The sequence below is a fragment of the Panthera leo genome, chromosome B2 (genome assembly GCF_018350215.1).
Source record: "Panthera leo isolate Ple1 chromosome B2, P.leo_Ple1_pat1.1, whole genome shotgun sequence".
NCBI classification, from domain to species: Eukaryota; Metazoa; Chordata; class Mammalia; order Carnivora; family Felidae; genus Panthera; species Panthera leo.
This window is the reverse complement of record NC_056683.1, coordinates 97749574-97773134: the sequence shown is the minus strand read 5'-3', so window position 1 is coordinate 97773134 and position 23561 is coordinate 97749574. Positions and strand designations below refer to the sequence as shown.

The 23561-nt window shown below is 37.1% G+C and overlaps 1 protein-coding gene and 1 long non-coding RNA gene across 3 annotated transcripts in view; one reads left to right on the top strand and one right to left on the bottom strand.

Annotated features, from left to right (window-relative positions):
- SESN1 (sestrin 1) overlaps window positions 1–23561 on the top strand; it is a 113281-nt gene that overhangs the window by 17969 nt on the left and 71751 nt on the right. The window lies entirely within an intron of this gene.
- The window catches only part of LOC122220253, a 49699-nt gene that overhangs the window by 1845 nt on the left and 24293 nt on the right, over window positions 1–23561 (bottom strand). Inside the window, exons 3-5 of the long non-coding RNA XR_006202753.1 lie at window positions 15195–15295; window positions 14223–14277; window positions 12140–12260 (exon numbers count right to left, since the gene is read on the bottom strand). This is a non-coding gene — a long non-coding RNA (uncharacterized LOC122220253). The remainder of the gene's footprint in view (window positions 1–12139; window positions 12261–14222; window positions 14278–15194; window positions 15296–23561) is intronic.

Below are 23561 nucleotides of genomic sequence, written 5' to 3'. Positions count from 1 at the left end.
CTTTCTTTCAGAGGATTTGGCTGTTGATAGAGCAGATTTTATCCTAATGGATTTTGCATTCCTGTTTTTTTTGTTTTTTGTTTTTTGTTTTTTTCTCTCTTTGCCTGGATGAAAATTTACTCCAAATTTTCAGCTTATTATAGTTTTTATGAACACTAGATGGCACTCTTGCTCAACTGAAAACTAGTTTATTAATCATATTTTGGTGCTATGGGCCTTAGAAGAGTTGGGTGTGCAACTCAAGAATGCTTATATTTCCATTTTGTTTTAAAGGAGGGAGTTTGGGGAGAAAGGGAAAATTTCCAAGTTTAGACAGCTGAGCTTAACGGGTTTAGTTTTTCCATCTGTGCAAAGATCACCATGTTAATAATAAGAATGGTGAGCATTCCACAAATATTTATTGGACCTACTGTCATTAGGCACTACATACATTAGTGAGCAAAGAAGGTAAAAGTCTACCCTCCTAGAGCTTATATTCTAGTGCTTGGATTCCCGTCCCCCCCTCCCCCCCCCCCAACCATACTTGCATTCACCCGTTAACTCACCTATTTAATAAGAGGAAGCTGAGAGAGGTTATCTAACTGTCCCTGTTCACCTAGCTCATCTACACAGCAGAGCTGGGATTCAAACTCCAGCATTTGGTCTCCAGAATTTGTTCTATTAATCTCAACACTCTACTGCCTTTCAAAACTTAAGAATATTTTATTACTTAATTTGTTAAATGCAAATAACATTTGCCTATTTCTTGCCTATTTCTTATTTTAAAAAACTTTTAATGTTTCTTTTTGAGAGAGAGTGTGCGCACACAAGTGGAGTGGGGACAGAGGATCCAAAGTGGGCTCTACACTGACAAAGCACCACCTCCCCACCCCCGGTTGTGAGGTTTGAACTCATGAACTATGAGATCATGACCTGAGCCAGTTGGTGCTCAACCGACTGAGCCACTCAGGGACCCCCAAATTTGCCTATTTATTTATAATTGTTCCTAATCCATTCAGTTCAAATGTTTTTACAATTTTTTATTGAAAAAAATACTAAATAAAATACCTATTTTTTTAAATTGAAGTATAATGTACAGTGTTATATTAGTTTCAGGTGTCAAATGCCTACTTTTTTTAAACGATTCTACTGTCAACTATCATAGCCTTCGCTCTCTTATGAGGTCATGTAGGTCAAGTCACAAACACAACTTGCGTTGTTTAAGTATGTATTTAAACATCCTTATAGTCCTGTTTACCTTAAGCTCCTTTAATTAGCCATGTAAAAATTTGGATATGATGTATTAATGAGAGCTCTGCCAGATTGTAATTCAGTTATTGTATAATGAGACATTGATTTAACAAGTATCAAAAGTTACTATTTTACTTGCCTGCTTGCTCCATTGTGTTGTTTTACATTTTAGTAATACTCTGTTTAAAAAATACAAAGTCAATGATACACTATGAAACTTGAAAGTGATATAGAACCTTAAATCATTTAGTAGTCTAGAGATGCACTTCATGATTTGGCGGGGAGGGGGGGGGAAATATCTTCCTCTAAAATAAAAGCTATTATATGTAACTTAGGATAATTTACATTATACTTGTATTTTTCAACAACCAGAGTTGTATTGAACAACATTCTTATTGTAAGCTACTGAGTATAGAGGGAAAATCAGCTACCATAGAATAAAAATATTGATGACTAATTTATACCCAGGTAATAGATACGTAAAACTTGCCTTTAGAGAAGCTGAAATAAGTAGTTCTTAACAGCTAGCTAGACCCTTATTCTTTTTTGGTATAGAACTGTTTTAGATAACAGAACTATGTATTTGCTATGCTAATAATTAGAATCAACTGTCTTTTAATTAAATAAAATAATTAGTAAAAAAGAATCACTCTTGTTTACCAGAGAGTAGAAGGAAGTTTTCAGAGCAGAGATTTATTTTGGAAAATGCGACAATTTAAGGTTTCTCACATTGAGGATTATAGCTTTTCTAGGAGCATATGTGCCCCTTAATTGAATGCAAAATTGTGTAAACGAATGAGCATTTTATTTTTCTTAGGAGAAAGCCCACATTTTATCAGATTATCAAAGAGATTGTGACCCCAAAAGACAGCCCCATGACTAGAGTGACCTACTGTATATTAAACTTATTTTCCTTGAACTTTAGATAAAAATTAAATGATTGAAATTAGGGAGTTTTAAATCAACAAAGGGGAGAATCTTGCTGATTCAGTGTTGGCTTATCCCTTTTGGTCTGCTGATCCTCTTGTGGCATGCCTGGTGGTATTTGTACTTGAGTTACTTGTGATATTTGTCATGAACTGGTAGGCCCCTGACAATCTAGAGCTAACAAGTTCAAACCTTGCTTCAAGAATGTTAGAAAACAAGGAGCCCAGCTGTGCATGGTAAAGCTTCAGCCCTCACATAGCATAAGCAAGAAATATATATGCAAGCCGCAGATTTGGGGGTTGTGTTTTTCCTTAGCAAGCTAATTAATACAGAAATTGGTAATAGTCAGACTGCCAGGGTCCATATCCTAGTTCTGCCTAGCTGTCTAACCTTGGGTAAGTTACTTAGCATATCTAAGCTTCGTTTTGTCATCTGCAAAATAAGATAATAGCACCTCATATCACTGAAGATTAATAGTGCCTTGATCTCTTTAAGGTACTTAACACAGTGCCTGCCTTAGTACTTAATGTGGCAAAAAAAAAAACAAAAAAAAAACAAAAAAAAACTAAATTTATTCTTGTATATGCATTAGCTGTTTAAGATAACACCTGTTCTTCTAGCTTCTTGATTTTTCTTCTTAGTCCCAAACACTACCTGACCTTATTTATTTTCATGTTGATTCTGTCTACCTTATTAGGTTGTAAATTCCATGAAAATGGGCATTTTTTCTTGTTTACTACTGGGTTCTCTAGGCCAGTGGTAGTACATACAAATAGACATTCAACAAGTATTTGTTCAGTGAATGAATAAAGGTTAGCGATTATCATTACTTGGCAATTTCTGTCTACCCTCCCTCCCATCTGCCCGGACCAACTGCAGCTTCTTTTTAGGCAAGGCTGGTAGGCTAGAAAGAAAAGTCTCTTTCCCTAACTGGGTTAGCTGACATCACAACTTAAAAAGGAATATTAATCTCTTATAGGCTGTCTCTCCTCAAGGTGTGGCCTACAGATCAGCAGCATCTGTATCGCCTAGGAGGTTGTTAGAAATGCAAAATCAGACTTGAATCCCCAGGTGACCATGATGAACATTATTACAGTTTGAGAAGCACCATGTTGATCATTTTAAGGAATTTGGATTTTATCCTAACGGTAATGGAGAACCACTAAAATATCTCAGGTTGGAAATTATATTATCAGATTTGTCATTCAAAATGATCACTCTTGTATCCGAAACAGTGGTTGTCTCTGGGAAAGGAACTTTTTTGGCTGGAGACATTAACAGGACTGAAGCTTTTTGCTGTGTACCTTTTCCCAGACCCATTCTGAGATGGTGGGCCCTGGCCAGCATATGTGTGGCCTCTCCACCCTGTCCTCCCACTTCAACCCCACTCTCAGACCTTTACCATGAAGGATGGACACCTGACCTCACATCAGGACTGTGCCCATCACACATGCAGCTACCACTTGCCTACTCCCAGGGCATTAGGGGTGTGCCAGTGGGCCCTTTGTTAGGCCATAGGGAGAACAACCCATGTGCAGGCCCTGGGAGTGGGCTTAGCCCATTTGGGTAGAGGCTCCCAGGGTTCAGGCACCTGGAGCATGGTCTGGGTGGTTATATGCCCTAGGCTCTATGGACTCTTTGCCTACTGGAAGAGTGCAGCTAGAAGAGGCCTATAGTGAGCCCTCTAAAGTCCATGGACCCCATGATCTGAGTCTTAGGGATGTATTGCCTTCTTGTACCTTATGTTTTCAAATCATGTGAATGTATTTTAATCAATGTGAATACATTACCTACATTAAAAAATAAAATGGAACAGTAAAATAAAATGACATTGGTTCCTGTGGGAATGGATAGGAGGAGTACAACAATGGAGGCATAAAGACCTGTTAAAAGAATATGTCAGTGTTTCAGCAATAACTGATACAATGCTTGGTTGAGTATGAAAATGTAGTTTCAGCTAGTTTTTCATTTAAAGACTCACTGTTATTAATTATTATTTCCTAGTGTGTGGGAGTTTTCTGGCCCTTGCATAGTTGAAAGTGTTTTTACCTTGTCCTCAGCTTTCATTATAGTTCACTAGAATTCTAGGTTAAAATCATTTTCTTTCAGAACTTGGAAGACATTGTTTCACTATTTTATCGCATCTGGAATTTATACTGAGAAATCTGTATAGGCAGTCTGAGTCTCATTCTTTGTTTATGAAACCTATTTTTGTTTATTTTACCTCTCTTTGAAAACCTTGTTTTTCTTTTTTCTCTAAAAAAAAAACAAAACTATTGAACAATTCAAAGAATAATAACAGTTAAATACCACATACTATTCACCTAGATTCACATATTAACATTTTGCCATAGCCACTTTCTCTAATTTTTTTCTCTTTTGCTGTACCTCTTGAAAGTTACAAACATGTCACCTCTAAATACTTTATCATATATCTCCTAAGAATAAGGACATTCTTGGAGCCTAAGATGTTTTTATGCTTTAAATCTTGAAATTTTATTTTATGAGTGTGTGTCTCTACCTATGTACCTTTTATCATTGATCCTTTGCACGTGGGCCCTTTCAGTACAAAGATTTGAATCTCAAAGTATTATTTCTTTTCTTCCATTATCTTTGTTATATCTGTCTTTTTTGACCTATTGTTAGTATTATACCTTCATCTACCTTTTTTTGCCAAATGTTTATTTTGGGGGGGGGGGAGAGAAAGGGGAAGGGGGAGAGAGAGAGAGAGAGAGAGAGAGAGAGACAGACAGACAGACAGACACAGACAGACAAAGAATCCCAAGCAGGCTCCGCTCTGTCAGCACAGAGCACTATGCAAGGGCTCAGACTCATGAACTTGTGAGATCATGACCTGAGCTAAAACCAAGAGTCAAGACACTTAACCGACTGAGCCATCCAGGAGCCCTTCCATCTAATTTTTGCCATATGTCTGTTCTTTGTCTTTTCACTCTACACCTTGAAGAGTTCCTTGAATTTGTCTTCCAAATTACAAATTTGCTCTTCAGCCTGGTTCTGTTATTCAGTACTTCTACTGACATGTTTATTCAACAGTCATGTTTTTAATTTTCAAGAACTCTTTCATTCTCTGATCCTTTCTCAGAACAACCAGTTCTTGTATAATTGGTATTTTACTCTCTGTAATCTCTCTGAGGCTGTCAATATAACTTTTAGTTTCTTTTCCTCCATGCTAAGTCAGCCAGGATACTGGCAGGAAATAGATGACACACTCAAATGGGGTACCTGAAGAGTTCAATGAAGGTGTGGGCAGAGTTAAGGGAAACCAAAAAGGGATGATAAGCATTTTGGACTAGTAACAGCTGCAAACCTCAAGGGGCAAGAGTTGGGGGTTTTTACTGGAACCCTGTGAATTACAGTTATCTAAGAAGCTGCCTGCCTAACGGGATCTGTGACCTTCAGCAGAGGACTATACCTATTGCTGACCGTCAGCCTGGGAGAGAGAGGGAAGTGGGGTGACAAGTACTCTGACCTTCTTCCTTCTGCAGAGGAGTATACCTTTTGTGACCTTCAGCAGAGGAGTATACCTATTGCTGACCGTCAGCCTGGGAGAGAGGGAAGTGGGGTAACAAGTTCTCTGACCTTCTTCCTTCTGCCCTTCAGTTTGTTTGTACCTTCCATTTGAGAGAACCTAATTATAAGCCAGATGGCAAGGGAACCCCAATGATATAGTCCCTAGAGATGAGCGTTCTGAAACACACAATGAGGTAGGGTAGGTCAGAGAGATGTTTTGGAGAAACAAATAGACAATATCTAGTATGCCTGTATTTAGGAAGACCTCTTGATGGGTGGTTTGGGGTTGTAAAAAGATTAGCACTTTTGGCTGATCTGGTAGAAGACAGCTGCAAAAATAAATTGCTCTTGTTGAGTAGTCAAGATGAGAGCATTGCGGGGGAGGGAGTTTTTTATGATGTAAGAACTAAGAAAGAAGGAAAGGGGGGGGAGAAAAGTCTGGAGAGAGGAAGAAGATAGGGATATAGCCATTGGAATGACTGGATCACCAAGGTGAAATGGATCACCTTGAAGTGTTTACATTCATTCTTGTTTTCTTTGAATTTGGAGGACAATCATATTTGGCATCCAATTTTAGAGGATTTATTCTATCCATATTGTAATTCTTTTACTTACAAAATGTCCATAATAGACTTCTTCACTCAATGGCTACATATTAGTGATGCTTTGGGGAATGATGGTGCAGGGGCACTGTGTAGGGAGAGTGCCATGAGAGCTCAGGGAATTGGGTTACAGTGAGGAGGAGCCCACAGTGAAGGTACAACAATCCCTTTGTACCCAGATAGACTAGATCTCTGTGGATGGGAAAGGGAAGTTGTGATGAGTGGGGAGACATCGGGGTTCAAAGTATTTTGTTGAATAATAAGGGCTACAGGACAGTGGGACATCCAGACTGTAGGCTCTTGGGTTTATATGACCCTTTATTCATCAGAAAGGCAACTTAATGAAGTGGTAGTAGAATGAAGGGTTAAAAAAGAAGGCATTTTTAAAAAACTGTCTAAGGAAACAGAACTGATTTTGTTAATGCTGCACCAGAAATAACCATGTCCAAAGAGGTAATGAGAGGATGATAGATTTTTACATTTATTTCCCCCAAATCTAAATGTTTCTTTTGTGTTCTGGGCATCTTTTTGCTACTTCAAATGTGATTCATGTCTACTGTACTACAAGTCTTCATTGACACTTGACCCAGGCAAATCAATTTCACTCTGCACAAATTCTTTAAAACATTTAACACTGTATTTCTGTGTTGTAATGTGTTCATTTTGGTGGGAGTAATTTTTTCTTCTTTAATTTTTTGAAAATAACTTCTATCTGTTGGTTATTCAAGTGGTTTAGTCATTTGCACCATTTTAGGTGTCTTTGTGGACCCCTTATAGTCTTCCTTCCTCTTTCTGGTTTTAATACTTGTTCATTAGACTTAAGTTAACTAATTTAGAGTTGTGTCATGTTTTTAACTTTATCTTGTTAGGTTTTTTATTTGTTTTTCATTGATTCTGATAGTTCAGTTCTGTGGTAGATTTCCTAAGAATAATCATTTAGCTTATACCATCATCTTCCTAGAAATCCCATTAGCTTTTTTTTCCCTAAAGTTAAATAACCGTTTGTTAAATTTATTGCGTTTCCACTCTGTCACTGGGTTAAACACTTTGCCATCATGTAGCTCTTCAAAGTCTCCTCCAACATGAGTTTCCTGTTCTTTGTTTCATATCACACATTACTGAAAATAGAAGACTATCTGCTTGACTTCTTTGGGTTTATCTTATATTTATTAAGTTTAAATGCCATCAGATAATTTCAGTACTATCATACTTGTCCAGATCTTAGTTGCTCAAATTGGTCAAAATTTCCTAAGGGAAATAGAATAAGCCCACATATGGTTTCTGCTTACTTTCTTTTTCATCCTATCCTAAAAGGATTCACTGCCTCCCTTACCCTCACTATAGGGGAAAAAAGAAATAGACCCTCCACCCCCTGCCCCAACAAAAAAGAGAAAAAACCCCGTAGCAATTTAAATCAGTGATTCCTAAGCAGGCTTGTGTTTTATTCTTATATTAGGAAGCTATAGCAAGGTTCTTGGGGGGAAAAAGAGGTATTAATAGAAATTGTCACTTTGTGTATTTTTGTTATTAGTTTACAGATTTATTATTAAGCTAGAAATCAAGATACAGATCAAGCAAAAGATTCTTACTACCTATCAATATGATTACTAGTTGGAGAGAATTAATTTGAATGCAAAACCAGGATTTAGACTATTATATTAGTTTTACAATTTTACTTTCCACTGTATGTATAGTAGTAATTCTTTTATCCATCCTAAATGTGCCTCTTTTAAAATTTTAGGGTGGTCTCATTTTTTGCTATGTCAGGCTCTTCTTATCTTACATTAGACTAAAAGTTCTAATTGTTGTAAAAAAAAAACAAAACTCCTTCAATCTGTTGAAATGTTTTGTATTATAATTAATTATAATATTGTATTTTAATTTTAGATAGTATTTTGTATTATAATAGAAAAAGGTATTACTGTATTTTAGAGAAAATTTATTTTTTATGTTTTGTATTTTTCTGTCCTTAATAAATGGACGATATTTTGTGGCACAAAAAACTATTGCTATGGCAATATCACTCTGTCCACAAATGTCTGAAAGACAAATGTGTGATCCAGAGCCTTTTCTACACCTGAATACACATGTATTTTATTTTTTGGCTTGCAGCCTTGTCCCTATTAGGCCCAATAATCTTGTTCTTTTTTTGTTGTTGTTATTTTTTGTTGTTTTTTGATCTTCCGGTCATCTCATTGCACCTTTGAAGCTACTTCAGAAAGAACGACCCTGCTTCAGAGTTTCCTCTTCATGTCTCCATGATCAAATAGAAGGGAATGTGTGAGAGGGACAGTTGAATGATTTTAAAAACTAAATGAGTTTATATTTTTGTTATTTAATGCACAGTAGATTATTATTTCTTTTAAAATTGAATAATAAAAAGAAACATCCCTGAAAATCGAATGAGTAAATGGAAATAGGAGAAGGAGAAACTAAATAACAACATTCTTATAAAGTCAAAAAGCATCATAATAAGTAATAACTGCATTAAGGCAAAGTAATATTTTTTATAAACCTATAAGAATACCAGTAACGATAATGATTCTCAAATCTGCTCATACTTAAATATAGAAATATATACTTAAATATATACTTACAGAAAATATAAGCATATGAAAGTTAAGGTAATAGTTGTGAAAATAATAGGAAAAGAGAATAAAAAGTTAATGAGTTTTAAATTTGGTGACTGAAGGAGAGAGATACCAAAAATAAGTATAAAATTGTAAGGTTGGCTGATTAGGAGTTTGGTCCAATAGCAAAAGTAGTTGGGGTAAAACTTAGGGTAAAAAGTTACCCTAGTTATTTCATGTGTCTTATTCAGATAGTACAATTTCTTAGGTGAAAGGTAACCTATTTGATGCACTTGATGAAAAAACTGAGGACACACTGGACTATGATTGGAAACTATTTCTTTATTTTTAAATTGTCACCATTTATTTGGTAATCTGAAGGTTTGCAGGCTGATGGATTGGTGTAGCAAGTGTAAAAGAGGACTGGCTGTTGTATTTATTTATTTTTTTTGCCTCTCTACATATGTAGAGATTGTTGAAGTGTTACCACCTTATCACCACACAGATTTTGCCAACATTGTATCAGTGATGTAGACTTATTTACACTTGATAGCTCTCTGTGGGATTTTCTTTCCTTTTTTATCCTTTCTTTCTAATGTTTGATATTGTCTAAGATGGTTTAAAAAAAAAACCAACTGATTATGACCCATGTTTTGATTTGGTGATTGATAATGCCTTGTGGCTTTCAGATCTTGCCTGTTGTTCTCAACTACATATTGTACTTAAATTATTTTCTATTTTGGTGTCAGTACATCATGGGGCAGAGTATTGTCAGTATAGGTGAATCCATGATGCTTGGGAGGGTCAAGTATACTACCTCCCATTATAGCCTGATGGGTGGCCTGAGTCACCTTCAGGTTTATTGACTCTGAGCTAATTCTGCAGTCATCCATAAGCCATATTCTATCATATTGGTATATAATGTAAGAACATAAGAGTATGGCTGTTTGGGGATTTGGAATGATCATAACGTATAGGAAAAAAGCAGGGGCAAGTGGCGTAGGGGGAGGGTTAGAGGTTGACAGAAAGCCAGTTTAGTGACAAGGCTAAATGTTAGTTCACTAAGATTTTAAGACCATTTATTTTTATCATGATTTTACCATATATTGTTACTTTCCATGTACTTAATTTCAGTTAATTCTTTGGATCCAAAATTACACACATGGCTCAATTTTATTTCTTCTGTTTAATTTAGCATTGATATGAGTAAAGTAAAAGGCCGAAAGTTGGGATGAAATGGGGGAAACCTAAAGTTTTTAGGTTTTCAAGGGGTTTTTTTTTCCTCTTTAAAAGTGTCACTGTTATATATTTTTAGATACCAAATGACTTGTGAAAGTTCCCCCCCCCGCCCCCATCCTTAAAATGCTTTATTAACTTAACAATATAAGATAAACATCTTTCTAGGCAAATGGTAAAGCTCCCCTGCTGGGGATTTTGTACACTGGATAGAAAGATAATCAGATTAAAAGATACAGCAGAAGACTCACCTGATATAGAGTAAATCAGCAAATGTACTCCAGAAAAATGCAAAAGGAAAACAGTAATGGTCATGGTATTAATCTCAGAGAGGACTTTAGGATTCAATAATTAGGCAGATGTCATGATAGTGAGTTTAAGACCCATAATTCCTCAGCAGTATTTCCCCAAACTTTCTCTTGATTGCTGTCATCTCCTTTGTGAACATTTATTTCCATCTTACCTTCATCTCCTCCCATTGCATCTTTGTCATTCAACTGTCCACTGGGTAAGGCCCATGAGGAATTCGGGGCAAATTGTTGGTCTGTTACTTCCTGCAGCCTGCTGGCCTTCCCCCACCCTAGGCTTTCTCTCTTTTATATATTCTCTCTCCTTCCTTCCCCCCACTCTCCCCCACACCCACCCCAACAACTTGTTTCTATTTAAAAAATTACTCTTGAGCCTGTCCTGGCAGTCTTCTTCTCTGTTTCTTATAGATGTATATAGCGTCATCACTGCAGCTGACCAACATATTGTTATCCCTCATCTTCAGGCCATAAGCCCACACACCCTCTAAGGGCAGTGAGGAACCAGAACAGTCAGTGACTATGCACCTAAGGGCAGCTTCTCTTTGCTGGAAGGTTTTGTTGCCCATTCACTGGGCATAATTTCAGATTCTCGTTTTCCCTGAAACCAACTATGAAGTGCATTTCAGAGTTTACAGGTGGGAGGATCTATTTATTTTACAGAGAGAAAGAGAGAATATCCCAAGGAGGCTCTGTGCTGTCTGCACAGAGCCCAACATGGGGCTTGACGTCATGAACTGTAAGATCATGACCTGAAGCTGAAATCAAGAGTTGGACGCTTAACCGACTGAGCCACCTGGCGCCCCTTACTTTTATGTTTAAATTAATGTTGTAATATGGCTATTTTTCTGTGTCTCTATCTCTCTCTCACACACACAGAATTTTAAAGAATTTTAATGTTGCCTGGCTGGCTCAGTTCATAGAGTTTGCAACTCTTGATCTTGGAGTTGTAGGTTCAAGCCCCAAATTGGGTGTAGAGATTACTTAAAAATAAAATCTTTAAAAAACATTCCTTTATATGATTTACAGTGGTGTTTTAGGCAAGGGCAAAATTCTGTATATGGCGTCACATAATTTGTCATTTAAACTGAGACATTCATGGGGTGCCTTGGGTGGCTCAGTTGGTTAAGCGTCCGACTTCAGCTCAGGTCATGATCTCACCGTTTGTGAGTTCGGGCCCCGTGTCAGGCTCTGAGCTGACAGCTTGGAGCCTGGAGCCTGCTTTGGATTCTATGTCTCCCTTTATCTCTGCCCCTCCCCTGTTCATGCTCTGTCTCTCTCTGTCTCTCAAAACTGAATAAAAGTTAAAAAAAATTTTTTTTTAAACTGAGACCTTCATTTTGACAGTATGGATTATGATGCCAGGTCAACAAAAGTAAGCCAGAATGAATAGTCACTCTTCCTGTAAGGCCCTGTGTGGTTTGGCTGCCATTGACTTCTGTGCCTCATCTTGCAAAGTACTCTTCTTTGCTCCGTGTGGCCCAGGGTCACAGGCCGGCTGGAGTTCCTTTTTCAGGTGTACTGTGCTTCTGAGTGCTTACTCTTACAAGAAAGCCTCTATACCTGCTTTTCCCTTCCCCTGGGAAGAGCTTCTCCTCTCTTTGTCTTTTTCACCTAAAGACTCCTCCTACTCATCTTTTAGATCTTACTCAGCTGTAACTTCTTCAGGTAAGCCCCTCAGACTTTCCTGACTAGATCCGTTCTCTTTCTCATTCCTGAGAGCACCATACTTTTATACCTTTTGTTGGTTCTTGGATTAACCTCTGTCTTCCACTAGAGTAAAGTTGCATGTAGGTAGAGACCATGCCAGGTTTTCTCATCATTTATTTCTCCATCACTCAGGAGGTGCCTAGTGAAAGCTAAATAAATATCTGTTAGATTAATTTAAAAGAGGAAGAGATCAAGTTTACCGTATAACCCAAAATATCTAGGTGAAATCAATTTGATATGTTCCATTTAATTTTTTAATAGTACATTTATATTTATAATTGAAAGTTCAAAATTAAAAATTTTTCGCTTTTACATGTTATAGATAAAAAGTTACAACGCTCACTAAATTTGTTGAAAAAAATTTTTTTGGCCAAGTCTGCTTTTTCCTTATATAATATGCCTTTCTGTTATTTAGGTTCAATCTGTGGAATCAGATGCGGTTCACAAGTATCTGTATTAGTTCACTGTTCTGTTTTCCTAAGGGAACCTTAATTTAGAAAAAACTTGTTGCTTTTCTTTTTAAGTTTATGTATTTATTTTGAGAGAGAGTGAACATGAGGCGGGGGATGCAGAGAGAGAGAGAGAGAGAGAGAATGAATGAATCCCAAGCAAGCTCCACGCTGAGCCCGATGCAGTGCTTGATCTCATGACTATGAGATCATGACCTGAGCAAAGTCCAGAGTCAGACCCTTAACCTACTGAGCCACCTAGGTTCCCCCAAAACTTGTTGCTTTTAGATTATGCACATTTGAAAATCAGGTATACATCTGAGTTATGAATAATATGGGTAAAATATTTCCCAAGGGTTGAATGCATTTTTAAACAAAATGTTAACTTTCTGTTAATTTTAATCACAAATTAAATCAAGGCTTATACACATTTATTGAATTAAAGATTTAAATTGATTTGATTTGAAGGCAGTCTATTCTGATGAAAACATCAGGAGGGAAAGTTAGCAAGGAGTATATACTTGCCCCTTGAGATATCGAAAGGTACTTGGCATAAATTTAACAAAGAGGAAGGGGAAATCTTGTGATTAGTCCTAATACTCTTGGTCACTTGTCTTAGGGAAAAAATTGCTATCTGCCAGTAACAAATTTTTCGGAGGCTTACTAATAGCTCAATGACATCATCAGTACTGATTTCATTTAATCATAATTTAAATATTAATTTATTCTGTGTAAAATAGAATGGAGCATCTTACAGATGCTGTACTCATTTTAGTCATTAATGACCTACTTTTTCTGATCCAAAAAGGTAAGTGAGGGAAGGAATTATCTTTACCTTTGAGGGATTTTCCCTTTAAAAGAGATCAGTTTACTGTCATTGCTATTTATTTTCACATGACGCTTTTCTAGAATCTTTATAAAACTCCACAGTACTGAAGTAGTCCATAGAAAAGGCAGTAAATATCTTCTCCCATTGGACATATGACTTGGCAGGTTAGATCTCTCCCATCGTAATTAGAAATTGTAAAGTTTTATAAACAGACTCTTTAGGCAAAAGGTGGGCTATATGGATCGGGAATGCATATATGAAGCTTTTAGTTTAAAAATGCTATTACAGGGGTGTCTGGGTGGCTCAGTTAAATGTCTGACTTCGGCTCAGGTCATGATCTCATGGCTTGTGGGTTTGAGGCCCACATCAGGCTCTGTGCTGGAGCCTGGAGCTTGGAGCCTGGAGCCTGTTTCGGATTCTGTGTCTCCCTATCTCTCTGCCCCTTCCCTGCTGACTTTCTGTCTCTCTCTCTCAAAGATAAACATTAAAAAAATAAATAAATAATAAAAATAAACAAAAATGCTGTTACAGCATTTCTTATAATACTTCTCTTAAAAGTCCCCTTTTAAGTGTTCTAGAATCTATTTCAGGAAAAACAACAAATTATCCTTTGTTAATGTTTTCTTTAGTGGTGTGGCTTTCTCTGCAGATTACACGATGCTTCTTAATACAAATGTATGTGCGTGTTGTTATTGTTCATGAATGCACAGTGCTCAACAGAGGCCTAGTGTTGGTGCTTTCAGGCTGAGAACGAAGGGAGTGATTTGTAAAGAACCAAAGTAGGTCAAAGAGGACCACAGTATAGCAAAGGGGAAGTCCCTGGGTTGACTCACATTGTCTTGCCTCTGGTGGAGTTCACTTTCATTGTTACAGTCTAGGCCTGTCTTCCTGTGAATGGAAGACACAGTCAAATACAGAAAAGTCTCAGGAATATTATCATAAGTAACATTTTAGAACAATATGTTATTGTCAGTTATTAGGAGGGTCGATGGGTGCAGTGAAAGAGAGATAAAAATTAGAACTGAAGTTAATCCTAAATTCTACAGATTAAAAGCAAAATTGTGCATAAATATGACAGCTTCTCTAAGTATAAGGAGTGCTGTGTGGGTCTCTGTGAGATGGGAATAGTATTGTAAATTTTGCCTGCCTGGTCTGCTTTTTTATATGTAGCTATTGTGGAAGTGGCTATGTTTTAGAATCAAGTTGCTGTTCCAGATTTATCAATCCATGTCATATTGGTTCTGAACATATGCAATGAATACGCTTTAAAAGTAAATCTCCTCATCATTGGAACAGCAACTCTCACGTTTCTGCAAAATATCATTTTGTGCCTGCCTGACTGTGACTAAGCTACCATTAGAATTTAAGAGTATGCTGCAGCTGCCTTCAAAGACCCTAGAATGTTTTTTATATCTCAAAGTTAAAATGCAGTTTTTCTAAAATTAAATTTTAAGAAATGGCTTCCTTGGGTTGGTTTAATGTTAAGATGTCATTATCTATAAATTTTATATATTTGAAGTTTACATAATTTTTTTGGAAAACCCTATCTTAATGTTTCCTCAAATATAATATGCCTGGTATCTTGGATCATGTTATCTCTTAGAGCAGAAGGTTTACTTTCTGACTAAATTTCCTTTCATAGATCCTTTCCACCACCCCCCCCCTTTACTTTTTACTAAGGACAAGAGACCCATGAGAAAACTAAGCCTTTTAGAGCTCAGAGTTGCTAAAGTTACTTTCTATTCTTATATTTGCCAAGAATTGCTGACAACTTAAAAGCTATCATATGAGTGAATACCAGTTACCCAGATTGTTTGATGATTTTGGACAAACGTAGGTCAGGATTTCCTGTAATTTTTCTTCCTCTTCTGGGGCTGTGTTGCCTCTATCTCTGAGCAGTTGTACACTTGGAATGAAAAAACAAAGCAAGGTCACTGGATCTAAATTACTTTTACTTCTATGCCAGATGAAACTTTCCTTCTGTTATGTGTTACAGTTCTGGCATCTTTTGGCATCTAGAGAGAGATTTGCAATTAAGGGGGGGGCATGAAGATTGTAGGAGACATTTTTTTGGAACTGAAGCTTACTTTTTCTGCATTTCATTCAGGGTAGAGACAGCCAGTTTCTGTTTTTTGGCTGAAACATGTTCCAAGAATCCATATGATAAAGTATCATCAAGAGAAACCCATTTTCCTGTAGATCATATAATCCAGTTCATAATCCATTCCTGAATTCTTTTGTATTTCATCGTATAGCCAAATGCATTTTTTAAAAGGATACTCAAAGGGAAACCTCTTTTAAGAAGTAGGCTTTCTACTAAAAGAATTGTGATTGCTTGCTGAATGAAAGGGATCATCTTAGCCCTTGCCTTTCAATACCAGGAATGCCTGCAGGACAACCTGGGTATTTTTTCTGTAGCAGGAAATGAACAGCTGGGTTCTAGAAGATAGGAGAAATAGGAACTTCTGAGCAGAGGCAGATCTTTGAATAAAAGAAATTTCAGTTTCTTTGGAAACTGAAATTGGGTTTTGGGAATTGAGTATGTCAGTTAGGAATGTGTTTGGCTGCAAATAACAGAAAACTTGATTACGTGGCTTAAAAAGATAGAAGTTTCCCATTACAAGAGAAATCCTACTGTAGGTAGTCCAGAACTGATGCTCAGCTATGTCAATAATGACCTCCACCATCTTTAGAATGTGGTTCTTATCCTGGAGATCACCAAATGGGTGTTATACCTTAAGGCATAGCACCTTGTTATCTATTGCTGCATAACAAACTACCCCAAAACATATGAGCTTAAGACAATGAACATTTATTATCTTACATGCTTTCTGAGGGTTGAGAATTGAGAATAGTTTAGCAGGGAGGTTCTGGCTCAGGGTCTCTCATGATGCTGCATTCAAGATAACAACTGGGACTGTAGTCCAATGAAGGCTAGGGTGAGCTAGAGACCTGCTTCCAAGCTAAGTCACATGACTATTGGCAGGGGACCTCAGTTCCTCACCACATGGATGTCTTCTTAGGGCTGCTTATGACCTGGCAGTGGGCTTTTCCCAGGGCAAATGGTCAGGGGGTGGAGGGCTGTTAGTCTTTTATAACCTAGTCTTGGAGGTGAGATATCATCACTTTTTCCATATTCTATTGGTCACACACACTGATGCAGTTGGGAGAGGACTTCACAAAGGTTTGACTAACAGCAGGCAAGGATCACCAGAGCCATCTTGGAGGTTCCTTATACACATCACAAATATGTTCCTGTCATTAAGAAGGAAAGGAAAAAGTGCTAATACACTCCTGTTTGTGTCTCATTGGCCAGAGCTGTGTAGTATGGCCTCTCAATTGAGAGGGAAGCTGGGAAATCAAGTGTTTACCTTTTACAGCTTCTGTTGTAGAGACAGGCAGGGGAGAAGAGGGTGAAAAATGGAGTTTTTCAGGGCAGGCCTGAAAAGGTCCTTCCTTTGTCTACCACTACCAGGGAATTTGATGACTATAACTACTTTTAGTTTGCCTGTATTGCCTATTATTAGAGTTAACAATAACTTTCTAGAAGATTTAATCAATAAAAGTGTGAGTAAGAGGACCCTGAAAAAAATTTTTTAAAGTTTTAAATGTAGTGATTCCACTAGTTGTTCAGGATAAGCTCTTACCGGTGGCTATCTACCAGAAAAAACCTGAAGTTTACTTATTTATAAATCATAATGTAGTTTATTATAAGGAAATTTTAGGTTATTTTCTCTGTATTCTTTTATATTTGTTTGCACAAAATATTCTGACCATAAAAATTCAGAAACTTGAAACTATGCTCAATGTCTATATTTCCAGACCTAAAAAGATATATTTTCCCTACAACCAACATTTACTGAGGGTCTACTATATATCACATGCAGTAACTTACAAAATTTTTGGAAAATTTGAAATAATCTCTTCCAGGCACAATTTCACTTGGTGATCTTTTCCTTTCTGATGATTATGAAATTTTTGAGAACCAGATTGTTATTTGGACTAACCATATTTTCTCCCATGTATTTTTTCAGTAGTTAATACATTTAAAACATTTTTATTTATTTTTATTTTTTAAATGTATTTACTTTTTATTGAAGTATAATTAAACACAGTGGCACACTAGCTTCAGGTATACAACCCATTGGTCAAACAATTCCATACATTACTCAGTGCTTATCATGATAGATGTGCTCTTGATACCCTTTATTTCACCCATTCCCCACCACCACCACCCACTTCCTCTTTGGCGATCACCAGTTTGTTCTCTGTATTATTATTATGGGGTTTTTTGGTATCTTTTTTCTTTTGTTTATTTCTTAAATTCTACATACAATATTTGACTTCTTTCACTTAGCATTATACTCTCCAGTTCCATCCATGTTGTTGCAAATGGCAGCATTTCATTCTTTTTTGTGGTTGAGTAATATTTCATTATATAGATACATATATATAAATATAGATACATACATACACACACCACATCTTCTTTATCCATTTATCTGTGAATAGACATGGGTTGCTTCCATTATTATCATTATTATCATTATTATCATTATAAATAATACTTCAATAAACAGAGGGTTGCATGTATTTTTTCAAATTAGTGTTTTCATTTTCTTTGGGTAAATACCCAGTAGTGGAATTACTGGATCATATGGTAATTCTATTTTTAATTTTTTGAGGAAACGTCATACTGTTTTCCAGAGTGGTTATACCAATTGGTATCCCCACCAATAGTGCACAAAGGTTCCTCTTTCTCCACATCCTCACCAACACTTGTTATGTCTTGTCTTTTTGTTTTTAGCCATTATGACAGGGTGAAGTGATATCTCATTGTGGTTTTGATTTGCATTTCCCTAATAATGAGTGATGTTGAGCTTCTTTTCACGTGTCTGTTGGCCTTTTCCATGTCTTCTTTGGAAAAATGTCTGTTCAGGTCTTCTGCCCATTTTTAATTGGATTATTTGTGGGTTCTGTTTTTGTTTGTTTGTTTGTTTTTATTTTGGTGTTGTATTGTGCAAGTTCTTTGTATGTTTTGGATACTAACCCCCCAAAAAAACCTAAGAGAAAAGAAAAGAAAAGAAACATCTTGCTGGTAACATTAAAAATGGGAAAATTGACAAGGGAAAACTGGGACAAGAGATAATCCCAAAATAAAGATGAAAAATACTAAAACTGTACAAAGTAAGTTTACCAACAAAAGAAAAGCAGTGTTCTTGTCACATTTGAGAAAATTAGACTTGGTATAAATAATGGCCACAAAAGAAAACTCACAGTGGTAGAATCTATAATTTGACATGAATGATAAAATTTGATATGGACAAAAACATGACAGATGAATCGAGTCTTTATTGTAAGATATATGGGCAAAGAATTTATTTCAGTGAAAGTAACTTAAGAAAACTGAAAATTGAAAGAAATTAGATATGATGTAACTATACTGTATAGATGATTGATCGTAGAATTCAGTTGCTTTAGAAAATACCTTTTAGAGGGGAGGGGCCAAGATGGCGGAGCAGCATGAAAGTTCTCTGCTTCTTTCATCCCTGAACTGCAGCTAGATCAGCACCAAACCATTTTGCATACCTAGAAAATTGATCTGAGGATTAACCCAACAATCTGTGTAACTTGAGCCACAGAACTCAGCAGGTACATGGTACATAGAGGTGAACCAGCGGAGAGAAAAGCTGTGGAAGGTAGGGAGCTGGTTTTGCAGAGAGGGGACAGAGAAAGGGGGAAGAGTGCAGGAAAAGCACTCCCCCAAAAGTAGCTGGAGAGAAAGAGTGGAAACACCCAAAGAGACCGAACAAGAAAGGGAGAAAGGAGAAAGGGTTTCAATACCATTAGGACTCTATAAACAGGGGAGAGCAGAGTCGGAAGGTGGGAAGGGTGAATCCCCAGGAGCAGGCAGTGAGATCTGAGGGGTTCATGGCCACATGGGGAAAAGTGGTTCCCCTGCGAGGAGGGCATTTGGCAGAGGCCTCACAGCCTACCTACAGGCACAGGTTTCAGTGGGCCTGGAGAACAGCCATGTTTGCTGGTATTGGAACAAAGATGCCAGGGTGCAGTGAAATCTGGTACCAGCTGTGTGTTATGTTTTGCCATAATCTCTGAACATCTGCCACACGATTGCACGAACTTTTTCTGGGACAAACAGGCACCCAGCCACAACCTCTGAACCCCCGCAGCAGTGAGACTTCACAAATGTTCCTGGGGGCAAGCCAGCATCCAGGCATTGCCTGGCAAGACCTCCCCTAGAGAGTCAGAGCAGGTCTAAGCTGAGGGGCTCTCAGAAGCAAGGAGTTTGGAAGCACAGTTCCATATGAGATATAATTCAGGAGGGAGGTGCCGCCTGGCAGGCTGACAGCTTGGACACTGACAGTGTAGAAGGGGGGAGTCAATCGAAGCTGGAGACAAAGAAGGTGTGCTTAATTGCTGGTTGGTGAGAGCGCAGAGTTCTGGGGCCAGAGACTGGGAAGCTGGGTGATAACATTTTCACTCCTCCCCAGCATGCGCATAAACATGCCTGTGTGCCACAATGATCCATCCCAGTAAGCTAAGCAATGCCACCTAGTGGAGAATGGAGCCATTACACCAAGCCCTATCCAATTGCACCAACCACGCTCAGGCCCTAGAGGTCCACCAAAAGTCTCTCCGCCTACTTAGTATATAGACTATAAAGTGCTTCATAATTGTTAGACTTCTAGGGAAATTGGATGTAATTTCATTTGGATTTCACTGTTTACTCTTCCACCTATTTTTTTTCTTTTTTTCTTATTCTTGGATACAGAAAGAAAAAAATTATTTTTCTTTTGTTTTTTTAATTTTTACTGTATTTTTTACTTTTTTGTAAATTTTTAATTCTATTTTACTGTCTTCAGTTTATTCTATTGTGTACATTTTTAAAATTTTTTACACATTTTCTTACTTTTTTCCTTTTCGTTCCCATTTTCTCTATTCTATCAAGCTGCTTTCAAACACCAGACCAAAACACACCAAGGATCTAGCTTCCTTTATTTTATTTGTGTTGTTTTTAATTTTTTAATTTTAATTTTATTCTTTTTCTTCCCCCAAAATGACAAAATGAAGGAGTTCACCCCAAAGAAAGAACAGAAAGAAATGACAGCCAGGGACTTAACACAGATAAAAGGAAGATGTCTGAACTAGAATTTAGAATCACAATAATAAGAATACTAGCTGGGGTTGAAAAAAAACATAGAATCCCTTTCTGCAGAGATAAAAGAAGTAAAATCTAATTAGGGCAAAATTAAAAATGCTATAACAGATGCAGACTTGAATGAATGCCACGGCAGCAAGGATGGATGAAGGAAAGAACTGAATCAGCAGAAGATAATCTAGATTTTAAAATAGAAGACAAAATTTTGGAGAATAATGTAGCAGAAAAAGGGAAACTAAGACAAAATAGCATATAAGAATTAGAGAACTCAGTGACTCATTAAAAAGGAATAACATCCAAATCATAGTACTCCCAGAAGATGAAGAGAGAAAAAGGGGGAGAAGGTTTATGTGAGCAAATCATAGCAGAAAACTTTCCTAACCTGGGGAAAGACACAGACATCAAAATCCAAGAAGCACAGAGAATTCCCATTAGATTCAACAAAAACCGACCATGAACATGGCATATCATAGTCAAATTTACAAAATACACAGCTAAGGAAAGAATTATGAAAGCAGCAAGGGAAAAAAGTCCTTAACATATAAGGAAAGACTGATCAGGTTCACAACAGACCTATCCACAGACACTTGGCAGACCAGAAAGGAGTGGCAGAATATATTCAACGTGACGAATCAGAAAAATATGCAGCCAAGAATTCTTTATCCAGCAAGGCTGTCATTCAAAATAGAAGGAGAGATAAAAATTTCCCAGATAGACAAAAATTAAAGGAGTTTGTGACCACGAAACCAGTCCTGCAAGAAAATTTAAGGGGGACTCTCTGAGGGGAGAAAAGATGAAACAAAACAAAAAGAGACCAAAAGCAACAAAGACTAGAAAGGACCAGAGAACACCACCAGAAACTGTAACTCCACAGGCAATACAGTGGCAATAAATTCTTATATTTCAGTACTCACTCTAAACGTCAGTGGACTAAACGCTCCAATCAAAAGATACAGGGCAACAGAATGGATAAGAAAACAAGATCCATCTATATGCTGTTTATAAGAGACCCACTTTAGATCTAAAGACACCTTCAGATTGAAAGTAAGGGGATGGAGAACCATCTGTCATCCTAATGGTCAACAAAAGAAAGCTGGATTAGCCATACTTCTATCAGACAATCTAGACTTTAAAATAAAGACTGTATCAAGAGATGAAGAAGGGCATTCTATCATAATTAAGGGATATATCCACCAAGAAGATCTAACAATTATTAACATTCTGCTCCCAACGTGGAAGCACCCAAATATATAAATCAATTAATCACAAACATAAACTCATTGATAATAACACCATAATAGTAGGGGACTTCAACACCCCCACTTAGCAGCAACGGATAGATCATCTAAACAAAAAATCAACAAGGAAACAATGGCTTTGAATGACACAGTGGATTGGATGGACTTAACAGTTATATTCAGAACATTTCATCCTAAGGCAGTGGAGTACACATTCTTCTTGAGTGCACATGGAACGTTCTCCAGAATAGATCACATATTGGGACACAAATCAACCCTCAACAAGTACGAAAAGATCAAGATCTGCGTATTTTCAGACCACAACATTGTGAAACTCAAAATCCACCACAGGAAAAAAATCTGGAAAGACAACAAATACTTGGAGATTAAAGAACATCCTACTAAAGAATAAATGGGTTTAGCAAGAAGTTAAAGAGGAAATTAAAAAGTACATAGAAGCCGATGAAAATGATAACACAACAGCCCAAAACCTCTGGGATTCAGCAAAGGTGGTAATAAGAGGGAAGTATATAGGAATCCAGGCCTTCCTAAAGAATGATGAAAGGGCTCAGATACACAACCTAATCTTACACCGTGAAGAGCTGGAAAAAAGAACAGCAAATAAAACCCAAAGCCAGAAGAAGATGGGAAATAATAAAGATTGGAGCAGAAATCAATGCTATCAAAATTTAAAAAATAAAAATAAAAAATAAAAGAAATAGAACAGATCAGTGAAACCAGGAGCTGGTTCTTTGAAAGAATTAACAAAATTCATACACCCCTTAGCCAGTTTGATCAAAAAGCAATAGGAAAGGACCCAAATAAATAAAATCAAAAATGAAAGAGGGGAGATCACAACCAATGCTGCAGAAATACAAAAAATAATAAGAGAATATTATGAGCAATTATATGCCAATAAGTTGAGCAATCTGGAAGAAATGGACAATTTCCTAGAAACATATAAACTATCAAAACTGAAATAGGAAGAAACAGAAAATTTGAACAGACCCATAACCAGTAAAGAAATTGAATTAGTAATCAAAAATCTCCCAAAAAACAAGAGTCCAGAGCTTGATGGCTTTTGGGGGGAATTCTACCAAACATTTGAAGAAGAGTTAACACCCATTCTTTTGATGCTTTTCCAAAAAATAGAAATGGAAAGAAAACTTCCAAACTCTTCCTATGAAGCCAGCATTACCTTGATTCCAAAACCAGACAGAGACCCCACTAAAAAGAACTACAGACCAATTTCCCTGATGAACATGGATGCAAAAGTCCTCAACAAGATACTAGCCAACCGGATCCAACAATACATTAAAAGAATTATTCACCATGATAAAGTGCGAGTTATACCTGGGGTGCAGGGCTGGTTCAATATCCACAAATCAATCAATATGATACATCATGTTAATAAAAGAAAGGGCAAGAACCACATGATCCTCTCAATAGATGCAGAGAAAGCATTTGACAAAATGCTTGATAAAAACCCTCAAGAAAGTAGGGATAGAAGGATCATACCTCAAGATCATAAAAGCCATATATGAAAGACCCACCGCTAATATCATCCTCCATGGGGAAAAACTGAGAGCTTTTCCCCCCTAAGGTCAGGGGATGTCCACTCTCACCACTGTTATTCAACATAGTGTTGGAAGTCCTAGCTTCAGCCATCAGACAACACAAAGATACAAAAGGCATCCAAATCAGCAAGGAGGAAGTCAGACTTTCACTCTTTGCAGACAACATGATATTCTATC